Genomic DNA, 6,101 nt, shown 5'->3' with positions numbered 1-6,101 from the left:
TTATCAGTTTTACATTCAACAAATCATACACCTTGTTTCATTACAATGATTATAATCCCCTCCATGTACCATCAGTTAACAGTATTTCTCTCTATCCAGTTTAGCTTTTTAAAAAACAAACAAACAAAAAACACCACTCAGGCATATATCATAATTTACATCTCCAAAGGGCACATGCTGCAAGTCTGACTCCTAGCCACCAGCTCTTAGTCCCTCTCTGCTTAGTTGATGAATCTAGAGTCCTCAGCCACTCACCCTGTCCATGCCCCCATCTCTGCCTCCATCTCTGGCACTGCTGCTTCTCTGGATAAGGTCCCGCATTCTGCTTGTGTGCTTCTCTCTTGATGTTCCTAGGGGCCTCTGTTTCTGAACTTGTAAGGGGCCTCTTGAAAACTTGTAAGCCAGTCTCTTCGTGCCTTTATTTACCCCTCATTTTAGGTAGTCAATGTCTAAATTGCCAATCCCTATCTTCCCTGTGTACAGAGTGGATAGAATTGATACTTGATGTGAAGACTCTTTCCCATCCTGTCTCAGGGATGCGGTTGGTACTGCAAGAGATGCTGCGGCTGCCTGTGAAATGGGGAGGAGCAGCCTGATGCTTCTTGCTGTGGAACTTGCATTCCTAGATTAAGCAATGGAACTACTCTGTCCTTCTTTTCAGCCTCTGTTCATTTTAATCAGTGCCTTTGTATTTGTTTTTCTTACAAGTTTTTTTATAATAGATGATGCATGGTCTCTAAATTGCTGTATTTAGATCATGAATGCTGAGAGAGCATCGGACTCTGTAGTGTATTGGACTGCTGTTTGAGAGGTCACCACTTCAAAACCACCAGTCACTCTGGTTGCCACTTCAAACCCTAGGCTCACAGTGATTCAGACCTACTCCACAGCATGGAGCTGTATGCAATCAAATCAAATTTAATAAATGAAGGTATAAAAACATACTAGTCTGACGGAAAGTAGTTTTGTGTGAGATGCAGGATTTTGGCAAAAGTTGCTATAGGTTGTAAGAGTTGAGTGGGATACTTCCTTAGGCTTCTCTCCCTGTTATCCAGCCCATGGAGAAGATAAGACAGAATATAAACAAAATGGTGTGTATCTAAACAGAGATACAGTTGTCAGAAATTCAGTCTTCAAAGGTAAACTCAATTGCCTCTGACCCTGCCTCAGCAACATTCCATATGTGATTAATTGATGTCCAACTAGTCAACCATAATTTGTTTGAAATGAGATCTGTTTAGGAGACTCATGAGATGTGAATGCACTAGTGTGTTGTAAATATTTTTCAGAACTCAACATACTGATTCAATACATGGACTATTTTATAAAGACCATATTCGACTCGATGGCTCTTAACAACAACAACAACATATTGTATAATGTCCTGGTGTGGTGTGGTAGTATATGGAAGGAATAAGTCCAAGGTGGACTGAAAGTGTTGTTGAAAAACCAAGTGCCAGAAAATTGATGGAATACAACTTGAAACTTTTGCACAAACTGATGGAGTATTAGAGGCACTTAACGATGCCAAGACATTTGGAAGACAGAGACCTGGCCAAACATGGGAGAGATCCATATTTGTGCTCACTTAAAAGTAGACCCCAACTAATGCAGGAATCATTGAACAATATCACATGCAAATAAAATTTTGGTAAAGATAATACACCAAATTATCTTTTCAGGAATGGGTTAATACCCCTGATATTTTCTTTGTGGTTTCTGCACCTGGTTAGATTTTGCGAGATTATCGGCGATGGCTGTGGTTTGACCATTAAGGCTACTTCTCATTCTCTGTGCGATTTCTTGTTGGTCGTTATTTTTCTACCATGGACTCGGGCTCTGCTCCGTGTCTTCTCACCCCTAGGATGTACGTACCAATGTGAACCAATCTCTTACTTAGGGAAGGACAGGTGGTACGCAAAAGATGACAATATCTGAAACAGAAGCCAAACTAGAGATGTAAACAATTTTCAAGACAGGGAACAGTTATGAAGCACCATAATGCAATGAACATTAAAACTGTTTCAAAGGATCAAATCGGAACATAGGAACCTTCTCTGACCCAGAAGTGTATCTTGAATGACTGAAACCCGCGTTTCCCTTACTATACACAGTGAAGAAACCCTATGCGTTTCCCTGCAGATGGAACAAAGTTATTTCCACACTGAGTCTTGCCCCTGCTGCACCAAGCGGCACAAAAACCGGAAGCAGGAGCTTGTGTTCTGGTTTGGGCTCGCTCCTCCTTCATTGAAGGGTATGACAAGACTCTGTCTCTATTCACTGGTTCCCCCACAGACGCCCCTCAGTCTCTTGTCCCATATCTGAGGGCAGTGGCCTCTGTCTTGTGAGCCCTCATCTCTTCTCTGCCCTCCCAGATCCTCATGGTTCCTCTCCTCAGGGATCAACCACCAGGGGTGGGGGAGTGAAGGGGCGGGGGAGAGTTCTGTAACTGTGAATTCCCCTGGTCACGTGTTGTGTGTGTGTGTGTGTGTGTGTGTGTGTGTGTGTCCCCGGGTCACGTTCTCATAAGCAAAGTCCACTTCTCATCCCTGCATCATCCGCATCCCTGATAGTCTAGGAGACATGCAGAGTCAGGGAGTGGGGGACCTGGGGTCGGTATACTGGATATCCGGGTTACCCGGTTACCGTCCTCCCATATATTCCCAGGTCTGTTTTTTTTTTTTTTTTTTTTTTTTTTTGGAACTGGCATCCCACTGAGGAAAATACAGGAGCCACCTTCCCTATGGAAGCTAGGTGGCATCACTTCCAGTTTGTTCATCACAAACTCCACCCAGATCCCTTCCATTTCGTCTCATGCAGAGCAGGGAGAGGACCCTAGTCAGAGACTCGGTTTCACAAACCACTAGGTTTGGATGCACGGATGGCCGCTATGCATCTGTGCCCAATTTGCCCGAAGCTCCGCATCCACTCCAGTCCCTCGGCCTGAATCGGCAGAGCTCCCAGTCCTGTTGGGGACCTGCTTTTAGACTTCCCGAAGGTGGAATGCAGGAATGGTGAGTGCCATCAGCATCCTGGGATCAGCACTGCACCGCTGTCCTCAGGGTCGGCGATTCAAACCCACCAGCCGCTCCCTGGAAACCCAATGGAGGAGCACTATGAGAGGGACCGACTCAATGACACATGGCAATATAAGGTTGTTATGAGTCCGAATTCACTGGAATGGGGTGGGTTTGGGATTGTGGAGAACTGCGGTGTTCGTCCTCTTCAGGGCGTAATCTGGATGTGAATCCTTGTGGGGTCAGCTCTGTGCAGAAGAAAATTGGTTCCTCAATGAAGGAAGAACACATGGTAGAGAAGGCGCAGGGAGTGGTCTCTGGAAGGAGTCCTAAATCCTGTTCCCCGGGCCCTGCGCCCGTATTCTGTGTCTCTCTGTGGGGCTTTGTAAGATTTGGTTGCTGGAGTCACCTACCTGGTGTGACCCTCAGAGCTGGCACCATGGGAAGGACTGCTCCGACCCGAGTCTTGGTGCTCTCTGTTGAACGACAGTCTCCCGGCCAGAGCTTGAAGTTGGAGACCAAGATTCAAAAGACAGCCAAGCAAGTCAACATTATCCCCGCCACCCTTTTCCCCATTCCAACCATGTCTCAATCCCTGTATCCCATAGCCCTGTTGTTTCAAGTTTGTGCATACATCATTCTTTACCTCTGTCCCACTTAGCCTATGCAAACCTGCCTAATTGTTCTTGCTTTGTTCTTCCATTCCCCTCCCCCTTCTTATATATTTTCCCCTCCCCAGCATGAAACTATCCTGTGTCTATACACGACCTTGTGTTCCACATTCCCCTCCCTCCCCTCATCCCTGCCCACATCCCAGCAACCAGCAAAGAATCCCCCCCTCCCCTTTAGTATGCATTCTTTTTCTTAGTCTTTTACAGTAGTGGTCCTATGCAGTATTTCAACTTTTGTGACTGACTAATTTCACTCAAGTAATCCGAGATGCTAGCTTATATGAAGAAAAACGTGGCATCAGGATTGGAAGAAGACTCATTAACAACCTGTGATATGTAGATGATACAACCTTGCTTGCTGAAAGTGAAGAGGACTTAAAACATTTACTGATAAAGATCAAAAAGCACAGAACATGGGAACCCTAAATGGTTTAAAATTAAGAAAGGTATGCAACATGGTTGTATTCTTTCACCGTACTTATTCAACCTATATGCTGAGCAGACAATCTGAGAAACTGGGTTATATGAAGAAAAATGTGGCATCAGGATTGGAGGAAGACTCATTAACAACCTGCAATATGCAGATGATACAACCTTGGTTGCTGAAAGCAAAGAAGACTTAAAATACTTACTAATGAAGATCAAAGAGTATATCCTTCAGTATGGATTGCATCTCAGTGTAAAGAAAACAAAAAATCCTCACCACTGGACCAATAAACAACATTCTTATCAACGGAAAAAAACATTGAAGTTGTCAAGGATTTCAGCTTCTTGGATCAACTATCAACACTCATGGAAGCAGCAGTCAAGAATTCAAACGACATATTGCATTAGGCAAATCTGCTGCACAAGACCTTTTTAAAAGTGTTGAAGAGCAAAGAAGTCAGCTTGAGGACTAATGTGCGCCTGACCCAAGCCATGATATTTTCAATAACCTCATATGCATGCGAAAGTTGGATAGTGAGTAAGACTGTAGAAGAATTGATGCCTTTGAGTTATGGTGTTGGAGGAGAATATTGAAAGTGTCATGGGCTGCCAAAAGAACCAATAGATGTATTTTGGAAGAAGTGCAGCCAGAGTTCTCCTTAGAGGCCAAGATGGCCAAACTTCATCTATCATACTTTGGACATATTGCCAAAAGGGACCAGTTGCTGGAGAAAGTTATCATGTTTGGTAAGGTGAAGGGTCAGAGAAAAAGAGGAAGACCCCCCAACAAGATAGATTGCCCAAGTGGCAGCAGCATAAGTGAACTCAAGCCGTGTCCCAAAGATTTTGGTATGTTGTGTTTTCATTCTCATTTGTTTCTAGGAACTTTGTGAATTCACGTTTAATTACTTCTACTACCCAGTTGCTTTAAAGCAGGGTGTTATTCAGTATCCATGTATTTGACTTGAATTCCTTGGTCTTCCTATTGTTGATATCTAATTTTGTAGCATTTTTGTGTGAGAAGATGCTTTGTAGTATTTTGATATTTGTAAATTTTATGGAGATTTGTTTTGTGGTCTAAGACATGGTCTATTCTGGAGAATATTGCATATTCACTGTAAATGAATGTGTATTATACCATTGTTGTGTTGAATGCTCTATACACATCTATGAGGTTCACTTTGCTGATTGTGTTGTTTACTTCTTATGTGTCTTTGTCAAGTTTCTTTCTGTAGGTTCTATCCATTTTTTAAAGCAGTGTATTAAAATCACCCACTATTATTGTAGATTCATCTATTTCTTTCTTCAAGTCTATTAGTTTTCTTTATATATTTTGGAGCTCTTTCATTGGAAGCATAGGTATTTATTATGGTTATGGCATCTTGATCAATTGTCCCTTTCATCATAAGATAATGGCCATCTTTATCTATTATGCTGTTTTTTGTCTTAAAGTTTATTTTATCAGAGATCAGTACTGCCTCTCCTGTTCATTTTTTATTGTAATTTACTTGATATATATATATATATTTTACCCTTTAACTTTTAATCTGCTTTTGTCTATGTGTGTGAAATGTCTCTTACAGACAACATATTGAAGGATCTTGTTTTCTTCTCCATTCTGGCACCCTCTGTCTCTTAACTGGTATCATTTAATCCATTTACATTCAGTGTACTTATCTATAGGTATGGATTAATTGCTGCCATTATGTTTGATTTTTTTGTGGTGTTGCTGCTTCTTTGTTCTGTTTGTCTTACGTTTTTGAGTCCATGCTTTTTGTGTTCTTGTGAGTTTCCTCATAGTTTTAGTGTTTCCATGTTCTTCTTGGATTTTCATTTTCTTGGTATGTTGTGAAGTGGATAAAACATTCTTGGTTGGCAGTTTTTGTCTTTCAGGGTTTTGTATATGTCTCCCCATTGCCTTCTTGTTTGCATTGTTTCTGCTGAGGGATCCGAGCTTAATCTGACTTGCTTGCCTTTGTATGTGACA

The sequence above is a fragment of the Chrysochloris asiatica genome, unplaced genomic scaffold (genome assembly GCF_000296735.1).
Source record: "Chrysochloris asiatica unplaced genomic scaffold, ChrAsi1.0 scaffold00179, whole genome shotgun sequence".
In the NCBI taxonomy this organism is placed as follows: domain Eukaryota; kingdom Metazoa; phylum Chordata; class Mammalia; order Afrosoricida; family Chrysochloridae; genus Chrysochloris; species Chrysochloris asiatica.
This window is presented reverse-complemented; position numbering follows the sequence as displayed.